The sequence below is a fragment of the Gossypium hirsutum genome, chromosome A05 (assembly GCF_007990345.1).
Source record: "Gossypium hirsutum isolate 1008001.06 chromosome A05, Gossypium_hirsutum_v2.1, whole genome shotgun sequence".
In the NCBI taxonomy this organism is placed as follows: domain Eukaryota; kingdom Viridiplantae; phylum Streptophyta; class Magnoliopsida; order Malvales; family Malvaceae; genus Gossypium; species Gossypium hirsutum.
In genome coordinates this window covers 49,254,656-49,275,069 of record NC_053428.1, presented here as the reverse complement: position 1 = coordinate 49,275,069, position 20,414 = coordinate 49,254,656, and the positions used below count along the sequence as shown (strand labels likewise).

General features: G+C 35.6%; 1 non-coding gene across 1 annotated transcript; it reads left to right on the top strand.

Moving 5' to 3' along the window:
- Window positions 1-1,106: 1,106 nt before the first annotated feature.
- On the top strand, window positions 1,107-1,213 carry LOC121229782 (small nucleolar RNA R71). The gene has a single exon (XR_005927738.1). It is a non-coding gene; the product is annotated as a small nucleolar RNA R71 (small nucleolar RNA).
- The last annotated feature ends 19,201 nt before the right edge of the window (window positions 1,214-20,414 follow it).

Below are 20,414 nucleotides of genomic sequence, written 5' to 3'. Positions count from 1 at the left end.
CAGTTTGTTGGGTAGCTTGTTTTGCAAAATAGCTAAGCAAACTGCATTTAACTCCACATGCGATGACTTATCTAACTTTCATTTGTTTGCTAAAAGCTCCTTTAAAAATTTAACTGCGTTTAGCATATGTGAAAGAGCTTCAATAAACGGTAAGTTAATGTATAATTTTTTAAGTAATTTAAGGAATTTATGGAATGTTCGTCTATATGGTCTTTCCTTGTCGCATTGGGGTATGGCAACGAGGTCTATATTCTTTGCTTACCGGCTTTTGTGTACCATAACTCACCTCAACCTTACCATTGCTTACAACCGCTTCTTACCTCGTTTCAGATTTAGATTCAGCTAACCCTTCTTTGTCGCGCACAGTGATGGCATAGAGTTGCTCCCTTGGGTTAGTTTCTGTATTACTAGGAAAGCCACCTTACGGTCTTTTAGAGATCAACTTAGCAAGCTGAATTATTTGAGTTTCGAGCCCTTGAATTGACGCTTGCTGACTTTTAAGTGCTATCTTAATATCCTGAAAACGAGTTTCTGACACTGAGATAAATTTTGTAAGCATCTCCTTAAGGTTCGGCTTTTTCTCCTGTTGGTACGATGGTTGTTAAAAACCTAGAGGGTGTTGTGGCCTTTGATTCCTTTGACCATCCCACGAAAAATTAGGATGGCTCCTCTAACCTGCATTGTAAGTGTTACTATAAGGGTTATTCTGAGGACTAGAATTGTTACCCATATAGTGGACTTGTTCTCCCTCAGTGCTAGGGTTGAAGGATGGATAACCTGTGTTGTGTATCCCTCCTCCATTTGAATTACACCTCATCACTGGATGTACCTGAGTAGAATCATACAAATCATCAATCTTTTTATTCAATAGTTCTACCTGGTTAGATAGCATAGTGACCGCATTGAGGATGAAAACACCAGCTGCTTTGGTCGGCTTCGTTGTCATGACTTGCCACTGATAGTTGTTTAGTGACATCTCTTCAATAAATTCGTAAGCCTCTTCAAATTTTTTGTTGTTCAAGGTTCCACCGGCGGTTGCATTAATCAGTTGCCTTGTTAAGGGGTTTACACCGTTGTAGAAGGTCTGAACCTGTAACCATAAAGGTAACCCATAGTGAAGGCACCTTCTCAGTAAATCCTTGTATCTCTCCCATGCATCATAAAGCGTTTCTAAATCCATCTGCACAAAAGAAGAGATATCATTCCTCAATTTAGCCATGTTAGCCGATGGAAAATATTTAAGCAAAAAATTTTCGGTCATTTGTTCCCAAGTAGTGATTGACCCTCGTGGTAACGAGTTTAACCACTGTTTAGCCTTATTCCGTAATGAAAAGAGAAACAATCGAAGGTGAATGGCATCATCAGAAATGCCATTGATCTTAAAGGTGTAGCAGAATTCCAAAAAATTTGCTAAATGAGTGTTTGGATCCTCGTCCTGCAAACCATCAAACTGAACAAACTGTTGTATCATTTGAATCGTGTTAGGTTTCAGTTCAAAATTATTTGCAAAAATAGCAGGTCTAACAATACTCGATTTAGTTCCTGTTAAAGTATGCTTAGCACAATCATACATAGTACAAGGAGCAGGATTCTAATTTACTGGATTTGCAGCAACTACAAGAGGTAGCAGATTATTCAGATTGTCTGCCATCTCTTCGGGTATATCGGTCACATCCTATTGCTCTTCCTCTATATACTGTAGGCTTCGCCTTATTTCTCTTCGATTTCTGTAAGCTGTGCTTTCTATCTCACTACCAAATAGCAACGGTCCTAACTGGTTCTTTCTAGTCATAAACTAGAGATTCCTGTCAGAAGCAAATAACAAGGAGATTAGAAGAGAAGTAAAAATTAAATTAAAAAAAAGTAATTTGCAATAAAAATAAGAAAAAATGGCTAAATTCATAAAATTCAAGCGTTCCAAATATCTTAGTCCCTGGCAACAGTGCCAAAAACTTGATGAATGCATCCAGAAAAGGGCTTTACACTGAAAGAAAGCAATTACATTGATTTCATTACGAGTATTCGTTAGGTTGCGAAAACTCTCAATTGGGAGTTGTTTTGTGAGAAAAGTCCTAGTATGGATGATGAATTAGTTCGTGAGTTTTATGTGAATTTAATCTCAAGCGAATTGACGGAAGTTCCTGTTCGCAGAATCAAGGTACCAATAACCTCAAACGTTATTAATGAATTCTTTGAATTACCTGATTTTAAAAACGACGAATATTCTTCCTTGATGAGCAATATTGAGCCTGAAAATCTGCAAGAAATTCTCGAGGAACTTACAGTTCCAAGTTCTAAGTAGATTATGTCAAAATAAGGAATTCACACTTGTCGAAGAGAATATTTGACACCACACTCGAAGATGTAGTTCTATTTCATTTAATCCAGCCTTATGCATATTTCACATGGAACTACAATTTCATTAGAGCGAATGGTCTTATTATACTCAATCTTAACTGGAAAGACCATTGATGTGGGAAAAATCATCTTAAGAGAAATGTAAAATTGTGCCGCTAGACGTTTTGGCCCAGTTTACTTCCTTTTTACGATAACAATTTTGTGCTTGAAAGCTAAAATTCTGGCAAACGTAAAGAAGGCAGGTTATAGCTAGGGCACAATCACATATTGGAACCTCTATCGAATAGCTGGAAACTTCGTTCTATAGCAACGAGTTGAAAAAAGTGAGGATCTCGAAGAAGAAGAAAAAGATCCACAAAGATCGAACCGATGCAATCAGCTGAAATCCCTGATAGGCAGAACCAATGGAACCAGAAGCTGAACCTGACGACACAACTTCAATGTTCAGAACTCTATCACCTTACCCAGATCTTCAAGATGAGCTGTCAAAGTTCATGGATATAATGCAACATATGCAATGGCAGCAACAAGCTTACTGGAGATATTCAAAAATAAGGGATAACTCAATGAGAAGCGCTCTTACGAAAATATACAATGACCCGGTTATTTTTGTGCCTGAGTTTCTAGATTTCATATTCGAACCATAGAGTCCAATATTGAAAAAGGAGTGAAGTGATTCATACAAAAACAAACATGATGGAACAAAAGATAAGTCGAATTCAGACAGATCTGCAAAAAAATAATCTTGACTTTATTTTATTTTTGCTCTTAGGTTATTTTAGGATTAAGTTTAATTAGGAAATCATTAATAAAAATGAACAAGTCGCAAAATATAAAGTGTGGCAATAGATATACACATGTCTAGGATTGGATTTAGAGAGAGCTTGGTACTTAAGCAGTCAAATTGACTCACCTCCTCTTTTCTAGACTTCTACCTGGTGTATACTATCTATTCACTTTTAACAACGAGGACATTGTTCATCTTAAGTGGGGGGATCGAAAAATTGAAATTATTTTCGCTCAGAATAAGTTTTACTTTCAGTTATGATTAGGATATATTTTGTTCAATAATTTGAAATTCTATTAAGTATGCTAAACTTCAGTATAAATAAAGTTCAATTATTTCAATAAATTGCTACGTTAGCTTAATAATGACATAAATGTATTTTTAATAAAGCATGTAAATCGTACCATAAAATTTTTAGTTCCTTAGGAAAGTTAGGTATGCATGAAAGTTTAAGTCTCTAGAATTGACTTAGTAGTTTCTTGAGGCGAAATCCTCGGAAGCATGGGAAGTTGAAAATGATTTAGGCAATTTTTTTTTTGGACCATTTGAGCCTTTCAAGCCAACCATGATGAATTTTTATCCGTTGAAACCCAACTTTGAGACTGTATGGCACTAATTTTATTTGAACCCTTGCAATATTTAGCCATCACTCCTCTCTTAATTATCTTTAAATTATCCCAAGCACTAGACTCAGTACTATTCAGAACATTATTTAAAAACAAGTTTGGGGGAGTTTAAAAGAAGTATCAAATGCTCAAAAAATATTTGTAGTACATACAACAAAATGCTCGTAAAAAAAAGACCATATGTACTTGAAAGAAATTGGATGTACAAAAGAGCATGTGAAAGAAAAATAAGTTGGTGTATTGCAGTAAATATTTCTAAGGTCCAATTGAAGCTGAGTCTAGGGCTTTTAGCCTAAATATATCTATCTTTTACCTACCTCTAGCCTAGCCACATTAGAACCTTTTTAAAGACCTATTGATTCAAGTTTTTATGCTACTTACATTAGTGGAGAGAAATTGCTAAGTTCAACATATGAAGGCATAAATTCAACTTAATGATTGTAGCTTAATCTTAAATAAAGGAATAAAATCAAATTGGTAAGGATTAACATGTCTTTATTAGGAACCATTTTAGTCTAATTTTTGTTTTCATAAGAATGATTGAGATTAATTTGAATGATATGTATACATAAGTAGCATAAATATCAAATTTCTTGTTCTTGAGCATAAGTATACCAAATTCATGATTGTTCGTAAGAATGTTGTTCTGAAGGAATTTTTCAAAGGTTTTTTCGAGAAATTTTTTTCAAATATGTGCATTACTCGGGACAAGCAATGAATTAAGTTTGGGGGTGTGGAAACACAAAAATATACACACTTTTTCATGCCCTTTTTAACTCAAATTCATGCAATTTCGGTAAAATTATTGTAGAAAATTATATAATTATTATAAAATAATTATTTTGGACTTAAATTATTAACATAATGAATTTAAATAATTTTATAATAAATTTTGATTAATTTTTATCATTTTCGACAGATTTGAACAAAGGGCGAAATTGGCTCTGCAGACACTACTAGAAGCGCAAAACTGAGAAGCGATTTTTGAAGCATCGTGACAAATGAATTTTTAAGCTAAAGACAGTCCAAATTATGTGTATTAATTCATAATATAATTAAATTTTAATTTTAATCCAATTTAATTTGGGTTAACTAAATTATTTTTAATTAAATTATGAAAAGTGACCCAGTTGAGCCGAACTGAGAGAACCTAACCAATCAAGCTTTGGGCAGCCCAAAACCGTCCAGCAAGCTGACCCAATCAGCTTGCTTGGCCGATTAATTGGATTACAAAAATGCCCTTGAAGGCTTCTTCAAACTGCAAACAAACACCTCCACTATTCGTGCCTTTCTAGATTTGCCCTAGCCTTAATATATCAAGTTTGGAAACTTCAAACTTGCCACATGTGTAACCGGCCATGGGAGGGCTCTTTGGCTGCTGATTTTGGTTATTTTTAGCAGTCCTCTCACCCTAAAAAAGCCCCCATTGACTACTCATTTCAACACACCACAACTTTCTCATCTCTTCTCTTCTCTCTCAACTTTCTCTCTTTATTTTTCCATTTGTTTTCCTTTGTCCACTTGCCGATTTCACCTCTTGAAAAAGAGTCGTTCATCCATCATTTGGATCAGCATTCAAGTGTTCATAGAAGCCTTGGTTTGACAAGAACAAGTGAAGAAGGAAGAGTGGAACAACCCAGCCAAGCCACGGAGAAACACCGGATCTGCTTCTTGTTCCCTATCTTTTTAAATTCTGCTATTGTTTTGATGAAAATGTCTATGAATATTTGTGTTGATATGATTTATTTAATTAATATGGCTTAAATTTAATTCGTGCTAGGTTGATTGCATTTCGTCTTCTTAATTTATTAAAATTGTGTTTGTGTTATTATAGGCCTCGATAAGATGTTTGATTAAGTAAAACCATGACTAAGTTATTCTTGTATTACAGTTGTAAGGTAACTAATGAATTAATTATTTAAACGGATTGAAATTGTAATTAATTAACATGATACTTAATCAGTGCATGTTTAATCATCTAAGGTAGCTAAGGGTTAAATTAGCAACGGTATCGAGTTTGCCTTGCATAACTTGCAAGATTATTGTGATTAAACTGTTTTAAGGTAGAAATACATTGTTACCTCACGTAATCTTTTATGTGCTTATGTGATTTAAATTAATTGTTTGATTGGCATAGATATATGTACAAGAGATTATTTTAATTTCATAAGTATGTATGTGCATTTAACACATTTGTCTATTGAAGTTTGTTTAATCAGTTGAATTGACATAGAGATACAGTCAAGAGATGAATGGATTTTTGTAGGTGAGTATGTTCATAAGTTAGCAAATTACCGAGTTGCCGTGAATTTATTCTAACAACATAAACATGAGTTTAATAATTCTAAGTTAAGAAATATAATCAATCTGACACAATTATGTCACCTTGATTCAAATCAGCTTTTGAAATTGTGCATTAGAATTTTATTTTATTTTATTTACTTTAATTTGTTTTATAGCTTTTAATCACTTTTCAAATCAAAATATTTTCTCCACCAAAGTGTTTTAAATTGCTTTCATAAATAATTCTTTTCATAGTCCCTGTGGGTACAATAACTCGACATTTACTTGTCACTTTATTACTTGTTGCGATTGTGTACACTTGCAAATTTTTGTCATTCCACTAAAACTAGCTTAGTACGATGTTACTAACAGTAGCTTCAAAGAATCCACAACTTATGCTCGATTTCAAGCCATTGTATTAATCCCTAATAACAACACCCATTTTCCTTTTTTGGAACCTTAATGGCTAGGGGTGAGAAAATCCGATTTGATTCAAAAAACTCAATAAAAAATTTAAATTTTGAATTAAATAGTTTGAGTTATTCAAGTTATTTGTATTAACTCGAATAAAAAATTAAATTTTTTGATTTAACTCGAATATGAATTACACAATTCAAATTATCTAAAAATATGAATAAGAAAAGACAAAACTATGTCGTTTTGATAAATCTTAAATTAAGATTTTTAATTCATCAGCCTTACTTTCCTTCTCGTCGTTCCAAATCCACCCCCCCCCCCATTTTCCTTTTCTCCTTTACTCAAAAGCTTGGATTCTTTCCCCACGCCTGATCCCCCCCACTTTTAATTGTTTACCCGTTTTTAGCTTTTTGTTTGATCCCACGACCTGGAAAACTAGGTTTGGAAAATGCAGCAAAAAATAAATTTAGGGAAAAACTACAGTTTTAAAAATTTTTCAAAACAAGAATTTAGTTGTGATATCTAAAGTACTAAAAACTTAATCAAAATTGTACCTTTTCAATTCGTATAGGATGAATGCTTCGACCGAGTAGTCTTCTCCACTATCCTTAAGCTCACATTTGCCGAGTGTGGTCTCGCTTCGAATTAGAATTTTTTCTCAAAAATTACCAATGGGGGTAATTTTATAATTTCTCTAAACTTTTGGGCCAAGTTGTAAATAAAAAAAATCTCTAGAAAGTTTCTGAAATAAATTTTTCAGAGAATTTTCTCTCTACAACTTTCTCTTGAATTCAAGTATGTGAAAAATAATGACCCAAGGCTCTTTTTATATAGGAAGAGTTTAGAGAGTTCAATTATTATTAATCTTAATCACTTTAATTTTAAATTAATATAATACTTATGAAGATAAATATTAGATTAAACTTAATATTATATCTTATTAAAATAATAGAATGTTTATATACAAGATAAACATTAAATTAAATTTAATATTAAAATAATCACTTTAATATTAAATTAATAAAATACTATTAAGATAAGTTTTCAATTAAATTTAATATTAAATATATTAAAATAATATTATTTTTGGAATAATAAAATCTAAAATCAAATTCTCTGGTAGAGTCTCAGTTGGAGTACAATTCTTCCACTGCTCAACCACCGAAAACTCACAGTCGTCGACCATTTGCTGACAACTGGAATGCTGCCGTCGAAGCCGCCAACACCTCGAGCTGATTCTGTTTCTACTGGTTTGGTCCAGGCTAGTGGCGGCCCAACCGGTCCAATCTAGCCAACAGTTGGACTATTGACTCGGTTTCACATACCAAGCTCGGTTTGACTAGTTTTTGGGTTTTGGTCTCGATTTGGGCTCCTGGACCCAATTTATGATTTCAGGTTCAATTTTCAAGTTTAATTATCCATTGGGCTAAATGTCTGACTTAAAAATTAATTTCCAAAAATATCTTATTAATTTTAATTAATTTGATTAAGTTAATTTTACTTGATCAAAATTAATTTTCCCAAAAATCACTTAGATTTTCTAAATTAATTTTTTAAGAAATTTCTTTAATCAAATTCTCTAGTTGAACAATTCTTACGACCGCCCAATTTAATTTCACGTCGAACAATCGACTCAATTAAATTATTTCCAAAGTCATGGAATTTTCTTCTGATTCAAATGCAGTCCGGTCGAGCTTTTGTTGAGCTAGCGGAAGGACCAATCGAACATATACAATTAGGCTCTAGTAATTGCAATTATGTCCAAAAGCAATTTTCTGATAATTTGCAATTACTCAATCACGGAGTCAGTCCACAAGACGTACCATGATTGAAAACTCCTTATCGTATACTCTTTACGAAAGCAATTCATCCAACTGCTTTGTCCAATGACCTCGTCATGTTTGTGTTACCCTCATAAGATATCCTTGATTCCTTTTGAGTTAAATCCGTTCACTTAATACGATCCTATTTTATCTCATTGTCATCATTGTGTCTTCTTAATAATTAATATGATCACTATCAACAAATGACTGTGATAAATTTCTCATTCGAGAACAAGCAACCCGTGGCTACGGTCGATATTTATCAATCCACACAATGTCAGTGAAAGGATATCGTTACCTCTTTAACTGAGCTATGAATTCTACTGTTGCTAATAAATTCATGTCATACACAAGTCATGTACCCCACATACTGACTATCAACTCAATCATCTTTAGAGCATAAGCCTTCACTTATATCAAAACACATGAGTTACATATGCATGATGTAACACCCCTTACCCGTGTTCGACATCGAAACAGGGTATGAGGAATTACCGGACATAAACACATGCAATCATATAAAATTGAGTCATGAATTTTGCATTCAAATTTAAAACTTTTCACATTTCATCTTAAAGTCCCTAATATGGGCTTACGAAGCCCAAATCATGCTTTGGAAACGGTTCGGGACCAAACCGAGAACTTTAGAAAACTTTGAAAATTTTCATGAAAAATAGGGGCACACTCCCGTGTGATATTAGGACACGGCTGTGTGGCTCGCATGGCCATGTCCCTAGCCCGTGCACTAATCTGACTTGCCGTTGCGAACAATTTTACGTTACACATAGATATCACCACTCATTCATCCAGAACTCTTTATTGATTGTGTTTACAGAGCCTTAAAAAATTACTCTTTCTTTCCTCTTCTCGTGCCCTTTCCTAAGAGGGGCCACGTCCTTCACTCTAACTGTGAAACTTATCTTTTACGCTTACACTTCTCAAATCCCCTAACTTTGACAAGGCAACAAACAAGTAAGCTCTTAGCGCTTTTTTGGCAAAGGCTACTCGCTCGCATCTCGGTAGAGTTGTCTTTGCTAGCTTCATATGTAAGCATACACATCCTTGAAATGCATCATCATGGACTTATAATATAGCCAATATACCAACATCAAATGGCCTTACACAACAATGAACTTTCAAATAGCATAGGCCAACATTTTAGGCCAAAATAATTATGACACATACAAAAATAATCAAGTCCCCTATACATGCCATTGACCTTAAGTAGAAGAATTATTAATACCCAGTTTGTTAGTTTGATAGTGTGATAGGTTTTCCGGTGACTTCCAAACCGAGCTAACCTGAGAACATTATAAACACAGAAAATAAAAGGAGTAAGCTATATAGCCTAGTAAGTTGGTATGTAAATAATAAGAAATTTATTAACATGCTTTTACGAATTCTCACAATATGTTCTCAAGATAATACAATCATAATTGCAAATAGTTCCACTATTTACTCTTGTTCATCTCAAGTTGTCTACTCAAGTCACAGTCACTAAATTATTTATATATTGAGCTAAAGAACTCCAAATTAAGATCTGCTAATTTTCCCTAAAACTAAACTTACATATCTTCTTACCATAAAATTTTCAAAATTTTTGGTCTCCCCAATAAGTACAGTTTATTCTTTAAAGCATCCCCTATTTCGCTGTCCGACACTTCCAACCCTTCTTCACTAAAAATTAATTATCTCTTCATACGGGATCCGGATGATGTTTCCGTTTGTTTCTTTTAAAAATATACTCATTAAGGATTTTAAGCATATAAATTATAACCCATAATTTTTTTTACAATTTTTAATGATTTTCCCAAATCAGAACAGGGGATTTAAAAATCATTCTAACTCTGTCTCACAAAATTTAAAATATCTCATAATATGAAATTCTTTTGCTTACAGAGTTTCCTTTATATGAAAATAGACTCAATAAAATTTAATTTCATATCTTATTCAACCTCTAATTCGATTTCCACCATTTTTGATGATTTTTCAAAGTCACAAAACTGCTGCTGTCCAAAACTGTTTTATTGCTAATTTTACTCTCTCACGTTTTCTTTATATTAACTTTCATTCAACATTCACATAGATTTCGTACACACCTATATCGCTTAAATCAATTATACTTTCATTGTTTTTATCTTGGTTATGTCAGTTGATACACTTAAATCTCAACAAAAACACATTATTTCAATTCAACATCAAATAATATTATTGGTTCATAATTCTTACACATTTAATCATCACATAGTCATATTCTGTGACAGCTCTAATTTGACCCTAGTCGGAAAGTGGTTTCGGGACCACGAAACCGAGTCATAAAAATAATTAACAGTCATATTTGATGCTTATTATATATGAATATGCATGTGTGAAAAAAATTCATGCTTAAATTTTGTATATAGTATGTGAAATTTATTAAATAGGACTTGTATGAGAAAATTTAGAAATGTGCTAGGCAAATGCTAAAGTGGCCTATTAATATATGTTGGAAAGTGCTTGTACTTGCATGTCAAATTAGCCAAACTATAGGTAGTGGCCGGCCATGCTACAAATTATATAATCAAATATGAATTTTCTATTAACTTTAATTAGCTAGATGCCATATTATCATGGATGAATGTAATAAAATAGTAGGTGGGTGAAAACAAAAAAAAAGTACTCACCTTCTTTCTTCCTAAAAAACCGAAAGAGAAGAAGAGTTGGGGAGAAAGGAGACTTTCGGTCATTGAAGGAGAAGAAAGGTTAGTGAAAGGTATTGGATTTTTGAAATTTAAGCTTGTTGTAGGTTAATCATCTTGTTTCTTACTTAGCCCATGCCAAAAAAAAAATTGAATCTTGATGGATGAATGGCACATTCGGTTATGGTTAATGAGGAAATAATTTGATTTTAGCCTTTAAACTTTGAGGAAGAAATTGTTGTTGCAAGAAGTTGAGCTTATTGATAGTATAAATTTTTATTGCACTTATGGTAATAGCCGAACATGTAGTTGTTTAAGGTTTTGAACAAGTACCGTTTAGGTGCTCTAGATTGTCTAAATTAGATGTTCAATCATCTAAGAGTTCGGCATTGTGCATTCTTGTTAAGAGTTTGATTTGAAATCATGAGATTTTGTTGACTTGTGTTTAGATGACATTCGGTCATGGTCTATGGGTGTTTGTTAATCCGGTTTAAGTGCATAGGTGCTAAATACTTTATATTGGAAATTTTGATGTATAAGTAGAAATTAATTAAGACGATATTGGGTAAATTCTTAGTTTAGTTGTGTTAAGTATTCCGCAATAATTATAATAATGAAAATGAGAGTATATAAATACGTGATTGTGCATAACTTAAGTAATCATATGAAAATTTCATAAGTATATATATACTTATATGTATGTTAGCACCTTATGTATACATCTTGTGTCATGGGGACATTCGAAAATAAATATGTATTAAAGTTATATTTGTAGTTGTTTAATGCGACTTACCAAGTACACAAATTTGAACGCGAAATGGTGATAGACTTAAGTGGTAAATTGATTCAAATGAATTGGTTCTAAACTGTATATGGATGCCGTATGATTGTGTTTGATTGGGAAGTAAATTGTTTAATTTAGCTCAAGAGCTTAGAGGATCAAAGTTGGATAAGGGAAAGGAAAAAGAAATCGAATAGCCGTTGAAATCGTTCGACAACATCCGAGGTAAGTCTTTAAGTAATGGAACTTAGTTTATGATTTGATAAAGCAATTATATATATGCATATATGTGTGAATGTTAATCGGGGTTTAAATTTGAGCTTGGTCTCGAAGGGCTTTTGAGCCAATGTCATAATCCGAGCTTGGTCTCGAAGGGCTTTTAAGCCAGTGTCATAACCGAACCTAGTTTCGAAGGGCCTTCGGGCCAATGTCATAATCCGAGCTTGGTCTCGAAGGGCTTTTTGAGTCAGCGCTAAGAATTGGGCTTGGTTCCGAAGGGCGTCTGTGACGGCATAATACTGAGTTGAAAACTCGTAAATATTCGTATGAGAAATCATATAATACATGTTGAAACAATTTTAAACAAATGTGCTACTTACAGTAAGATAACTAGGTAAGTAATTTACTCTCGTTGAGAATATGATTATGATAAATTATGACTTTGAAATTGGTAGGGATGCTTAGACCATTGTTTAAAATCGTTCGAACGTTTATGATCTGATTATGATGTATGAGTTCCGAATTAGAGAATTCAACTTCACAAATGTGAGATATAGGTGTATATGCATGAGATTGACACGGAAATGTGAGAGGAACGTATTCGGCTATAGAATGAATTTAGTTGGATATATATTGCTTCCACCTTTGTGATATGAATGATAAAAGTAGTACCTTAGTTATTTTCTATTCGGCCAAAGGATGAAACAAACAAACTTAGATATTATTATGCCATCCTTTTAAATGATTTCATTATTTAAAACTTACTAAGCATCGAAATGCTTATTCTTTTGCTTTAATTCTCTGTTTTATAGATTTTGTTCGTCAGCTATCGGACTCGGAAGCGTCAAAGTCGAAGTCATCCACACTATCTAAACCCCTTTTTGGTACTCTTTAGTTGAACTTGATAATGGCATGTATAGGGCTGACCCTTGTTGTTGATTAAGTATCTTTTGGTAATGTATATTTGTATAGCCATGCGAAAATGGCTTGTATATTTTGAGTATAACATTATGATCATTTTGTATATATGGTCTTATGATTTGGTTATTAAGTGGTGTGGAAGTGTCTGGTAATGATTAGCCATTGGAATGGCCAATCATGGTCCCATTGGTGCTACGTATGTCATGGCTAATCGTGATTGTACTTGGAAATAATGTATGTCAAATTACTAGTTTATTCATGGAAAACTATGAAATAGGTAAAAAAAAATTTACCTTAAAATGGATGCTGACAGCAGCAGTGATGTGAATTTGAAAAATCAATAAAAATAGTAGAAATGGAATTAAATAATAAATAAATTATTTAATCGAATCTTGATGAGTCTAATTTCATATGAAAGAAACTAAACGACCATATGAGCCGTATTTTATGAGACGTTTAAGTTTTTGTGAAACAGGGCCAGAGTTATTTCTGGATCCCCTATTCTGACTTTGTAAATTCACCATAAATTAACCAGAGGTAATTAGAAGTCATGCTTTATATGTACAGATTCCTTTTTGAGTCTAGTTTCATTAGAAACAAACGGCGTAAGTATTGAAGCCCTGTACAGGGAGATATCTAAGTCATAATGCTTGAAAGTCAGAGTAGTCGAACCCTGAAACAGGGGAGACTTTAACTAATAAACTGTACTAATTGGCCCGATCAAAAATTCTAGAAAAAATTAGTAAATATATGCATGAGTCTAGTTTCAGGAAAAATTTACGGAATTGGATTTCGAGTTTTGGAACTCGAGATATGATTTTTAGAGTGACTGTGATGCAGTTAGCCAGCTCGTCTGGAAAATTTAAAAAAAATGAATTGTATGAGCTATTTAAGTAAGGAATTAAGTCCGTTAGCACCTCGTGTTCAACTCCGGAAACGGTCTCGGGTACGGGGTGTTACATTTAATTGGTATCAGAGCTACGGTTTAGTCGATTCTAGGACTACCGTAATACGTAGGGGAATAGCTATACATGCCATTATGTGTTTATCTGATAGGGTGGTGATTTCTGACAGCTAAAAATGTGTTTATTTATAGTAATGGATCCTGATCCCAACCGAGCGGTAGCTGATGATGTTGAGAGTGTAGCGCCTGCTCTCGCACATGGGACGGCGCCGGTAGACTCTCAATCTATTGCTAGTAATCAGAATGATGAAGCTAGGCAGGCTTTTTATAGCGTGATGAATGATTGGTTCAATCAGTATATTCGAACTAATACGGCTGTCCCACAACCCCCACCCCCAACTAATACAAACCCTGCACTTGTAATATCTCTTGGAGTTGACTCGTAGAGGTTGAACAAGCCCCCGGTTTGTAACACCCCGAACCCGAGACCGACACCGGAGTCGGACACGAGATGTTAACAGACTTTGAAAAATTTTTTCCAGACACTGCCCAGTCTGAGTACTAGTCGCTTCAAAAATCATATCTTGAGTTTCACAACTCGAAAATCAGTTTTGTGATTTTTCCCTGAAACTAGACTCATGTCCCCACCTATTTATTTTTTTCTAGAATTTTTGGTCGGGCCAATTAGTACAGTTTATTAGTAAAAGTCTCCCATGTTACAGGGGTCGACTACACTGACCTTTTCCCATTACGACTAGGATATCTCTCTGCACAGAGCTTCAATACTGATGCCGTTTGTTCCTATGGAAACTAGACTCAGAGAGGAATCCATACATATATGGTATGACCCCTAATTATCTCTGGTCAATTTATAGTGAATTTCCAAAGGCGGAACAGGGAATCCAGAAACTGTTCTGGCCCTGTTCCACAAGAACCCAAATATCTCTTACTGTACTGTTCCTATGATTGTTTCGTTACTTCCATATGAAAGTAGATTCATCAAGGTTCGATTACATAATTTATTCACTATTTAATTCCACTCCTACGAATTCTTGTGATTTTTCCAATCCACACCACTGCTGCTATCAGCTTCTGTTTTCAAAGTAAACCTTACCTAATTTGGGGTTTCATGGACCAACTAGGGCCTTGTCATACATAAGCCCACATATGATCATACTTAGCCATTCTAGTGGCTGATCATTTGCTCAACACTTCCATTCCAACTATAGTTACATCATGAAACCATCTATACATTCATAAATACGAATGGTCTAATGCCATACTCCACTTCTACAAGCCATTTTCGCATGGCTGAACACTTATACATTTCATAAAGTACTCGAAAGACAACAATGGGTAGTCCTATACATGCCATATCAAAATCCAACCAAAATAGTACCCAAAAGAGCCTTTGATAGTGTGGGCGACTTCGACTTCAAGATCCCGAGTCCGATAGCTGGAGAACCAAAAATCTATAAAACAGAGGAGCAATGTAACGAGTAAGCAATTTATGCTTAGTAAGTTTGAGCAAGGAATTCCAGCATGCACAAAGAATAGCACACATTTAGCTAAACGGAATATTTCATAATACGCAATTTACCGATATCAAACTTGCTTCACAACATTAACAACCCTTATGTACATACACAATAAACTAATTTGGCCGAAGGCCGGTAGCTCGTTTATCAACTGAGCGAACATTTATTTGTAAGGGCTCGATTAAATTCAACACATACGTAACATATCCCCATATTGGGATGTTTTTCGAGTATTCGCTGGAATTTTACAGCAAGCTCATTCATTACCAAATCACGTACCTTCGGGATTTAACCGGATATAGCTCCTCGTTCAAATGCCTTCGGGACATAGCCCGGTTTTAGTAACTCACACAATGCCTTCGGGACATAACCCGGATTTAACAACTCGCACGAATGCCTTCGGGACTTAACCCGGATTTAATAACTCGCACGAATGCCTTCGGGACTTAACCCGGATTTAATAACTCGCACGAATGCCTTCGGGACTTAACCCGGATTTAGTATCTCGCACAAAGGCCTTCGGATCTTAGTCCGGATATATTCACTTAGCACAAAGCCTTCGGGACTTAGCCCGGACAGCATTCAATTAATCATGCACCTCTAACAATAATTCATGGCACATTCGTATTTCTTTTTCATTAGCAAAACTCAACACAAGGCACACACCATCCTTGCACATTCGGCTCAATAGCCACTCATAGAGCATGATTTTAATTTGCTTAAAACATGATTTAATCACATCGTAATTTAAGCTCTCTTACTCAAGAACTTACCTCGGGTGTTGTCGAACGATTCCGCTAGCTATTCAACCACTTTTTCCTTCCCTTTATCGGTTTTATTTCCCCTTTGCTCTTGAGCTTAATCAAACAAATAAATTGATTTCATCATTTAGGCATCAAAAGATGAACACAAGGCACTTAGCCCATATTTATACATTAGACATTAAAGTCTCATACATGCAAAAATCATGCATCAACACAACATATTAGCTAATTTCTTTCCCCTTGGCCGAATATGCATGTCCATTTTTGGGGTCGATTTCAACACTTAATACACACATATACACACTAGTAAAGCATCCTCCCCCTTTTCATCAATTTAACACATGCATTGCTCATTAACATGCAAAGTTACATTCGGCCTTAGCACACATCTTGCTAGCCGATTCTTCTCCATTTAGCAACCAATGCACATATGTGCTCACACAAAAATGCTAAAAAGGAGGTTCAAGAATCATCAAGCCATCATCACATGCATCATTAACAAGCTTCATATTTTCATGCAATGGCATTAACACAACCTCCACCTAGGCCGAATCTTAACTCATCCTCATGCCTCATCACCACAACATCAAACATCAACCAAGAATGATGCATCCATGGTCAAGTGCCATTTCCATCACATAGCAAGATTTAGACCATGGGTTAGGTAGAACTCAAGCTAACAACTAAAACATGCATGCCTCTCATGGAACATCATCAAACATACCTTAGCCTAGCTACATGCATGGCCGAATCTCTTCACCTTTCTTCTTCTTTCCTCCTTAAAATTTTTGGCCAAGGGTGAACCAAAGGATGAGAAAATTTTTCTTTGTTTTTCTTTCTAGTTTTGGCAAGCATGAAGATGAGAAAAGGATGAACAAAATTCCCCCTTTCTCTTCTTTAGCTCACGGCAATGGGGGGGACAAACACTACACACACATTTTTTTTTCTTTTGTTTTCCATTTCTTTATTACCCATACTCCTTATTTTATTCTTCCATTAACAAAACATGTTTCATGACATGTTTTGCCCATCATTCCTTGTCATGGCCGGCCACTACTCATTAGGGGGGGAAATTTGACATGCAAGTCCCCCCCCTTGTCCACATGCACTAATAGGTCCTCACACATTGACCTATCACATTTTTGAATTTTCTCACATAAGTCCTATTGACTAAATTCACATGCAATCAACCAAATCGAAGCTTGAAATTTTCACACATTCATAATTACATATTCTACACAATAAGTATCACATTCAAACATTTCAGTGACTCGGTTTAGCGGTCCCGAAACCACTTCCCGACTAGGGTCAACTTTGGGCTGTCACACGGTTGATAGGATTCGGAAGCATGGGGCTACTGAGTTCAAGGCTACTGAGAGTGATGATGCTGAGCAGGCTGAGTTTTGGCTTGATAATACCATTCGTGTGTTCGATGAATTATCGTGCACACCTGATGAATGTTTAAAATGTGCTATATCTCTGTTACATGATTCTGCCTACTATTGGTGGAATACTTTGGTTTCCGTCGTGCCGAGAGAACGGGTTACTTGGGAATTCTTTCAAACCGGGTTCCGCAAGAAATATATCAGTCAAAGATTCATCGATCAAAAACGGAAAAAATTTCTTGAGCTTAAGCAGGGTTCTATGTCAGTTACTGATTATGAGCGAAAGTTTGTCAGACTTAGTAGATACGCTCGGGAATGTGTTTCGTCCGAGGCTATCATGTGTAAACGTTTCGAGGACGGGTTGAACAAAGATATAAAACTGTATGTTGGCATTCTTGAAATTAGAGAATTTGTAGTACTTGTCGAACAAGTTTGCAAAGCCGAAGAGCTCAATAAGGAGAAAAGAAAAGCTGAAGTGGAAGTAAGAGAATTTCGTAAGAGGTCTTCGGGAAAGCCCTTTCAACAATCATCAAAGAAATTTAAAAGTGATCCAGGCCGATCTAAAGACACTTTGGGCTTTTCCAGACGAGATCATGATCGACCCCCTGTGAGTACCGAGTCACTTCGGTTGCCAGTGTTGGAAATGATCGTCGGGACAGGACGGAGTGCCAGTATTGCGGTAAATGGCATTCGGGGAGTTGTAGATTCCATGACCGCTCCTGTTATAAGTGCGGATCAGTTGACCACTTTATCAAGGATTGCCCGAGACTGTCTGAACAGAATGTAAATCAGAGTGGGAAACCGGGTGCTACTACTGCTCGAGGTAGACCATCTAAAAATGCGGGGAATACTAGTGGCGGTCAGAGAGGATCTAGAGATGTTACCACTAGATCTGAGGCTCGTGCTCCTGCTAGATTTTATGCTATACGTGCACGCGAGGATGCTTCTTCGCCTGATGTTATTATCGGTACATTCACTCTCTTTGATACTGATGTGATTGCTTTGATTGACCCTGGTTCTACTCATTCTTATATATGTGAGACTTTAGCATCCAGTAAGACTTTACCTGTTGAGTCTACTGAGTTCGTTATTAGAGTGTCGAATCCCTTGGGTCATTATGTGCTTGTTGATAAGGTGTGTAAGAAATGTCCCCTAGTAATTCGAGGTTCCTGTTTTCTGGCCGATTTGATGCTTTTACCGTTTGAGGAATTTGATGTTATCCTCGGGATGGATTGGTTGACCGTACATGATGCAATTGTAAATTGCAAAAGTAAGACCATCGATTTGAGATGTGCAAATAATGAGATAATCCGAGTTGAGTCTACTAATTGGAACGGATTACCAACAATAATATCCTCGATGTTAGCTCAAAAATATGTGAGAAAGGAGTGTGAAGCGTATCTTGCATACGTACTTGATAATAAAGAATCAGAAAAGAAACTTGGATCGGTACCAGTGGTTTGTGAATATCTGGATGTTTTTCCCGAAGAATTACCGGGGTTACCACCTGTTCGGGAGGTAGAGTTTGGCATCGAACTTGTACCTGGGACTACACCGATTTCGATAGCTTCGTATCGTATGGCACCGACGGAATTAAAGGAATTGAAAGCTCAGTTGCAAGAGTTGATGGATAGAGGTTTCGCTCAACCGAGTTTCTCACCTTGGGGTGCACCAGTATTGTTTGTGAAAAAGAAGGACGGAACCATGAGGTTGTGCATCGACTATCGTCAGCTGAATAAAGTGACAATAAAGAATAAATATCCGTTACCGCGTATTGATGATTTGTTTGATCAACTAAAGGGAGCCTCAGTGTTTTCAAAGATAGATTTGAGATCGGGTTATTATCAGTTGTGGGTTCAAAATTCAGATATACCCAAAACCGCTTTTAGAACGAGATACGGTCACTATGAGTTCTTAGTGATGCCGTTTGGACTCACTAATGCCCCTGCGGTATTTATGGATTTGATGAATCGGATCTTCAGACAGTATCTGGATCGGTTTGTAGTTGTGTTTATTGATGACATTTTGGTCTATTCGAGAGATGAAACCGAACATGCTGAGCACCTGAGATTAGTGTTGCAGATTTTACGGGATAAGCAGTTATATGCTAAGTTCAGTAAATGTGAGTTCTGGTTGAGAGAAGTTAGCTTTTTGGGTCATGTGGTATCTGCATCGGGTATTCGAGTTGATCCGAGCAAAATTTTAGCCATACTTAACTGGAAGCCTTCGAGAAATATTACTGAGGTTCGGAGCTTTTTGGGACTTGCCGATTACTACAGACGGTTTGTAAAGGGCTTCTCGATGATAGCCACACCAATGACGAAACTACTTCAGAAAGACGTTAAGTTTGAATGGACAGAAAAATGTCAGAAAAGTTTCGATCAACTAAAATCTTATTTGACTGAAGCTCCAGTACTAGTGCAGCCCGAATCAGGCAAAGTGTTTGTCATTTACAGTGATGCATCCTTACTTGGGTTGGGTTGTGTATTGATGCAAAAAGGTCGAGTTGTAGCTTATGCGTCGAGGCAATTGAAGCCACATGAGAAAAATTATCCAACCCATGATCTCGAACTAGCTGCCATCGTATTCGCTTTGAAAATATGGCGACATTACTTATTTGGTGAGAAGTGCCATGTATTTTCGGATCACAAAAGTCTCAAATATTTTATGACTCAAAGAGATTTGAATCTGCGACAAAGACGTTGGCTTGAGTTGTTAAAAGATTATGAGCTTGTCATTGACTATCACCCGGGAAAGGCTAATGTGGTTGCGGATACTTTAAGTCATAAATCACTGTTTGCTTTACGAGCGATGAATGTACACTTGTCCGTTCTATCCGATAATGTGTTAGTAGCAGAATTAAAGGCCAAACCATTGTTGATTCATCAAATTCGTGAAGCTCAGAAAGTCGATGATGAATTGGTTGCAAA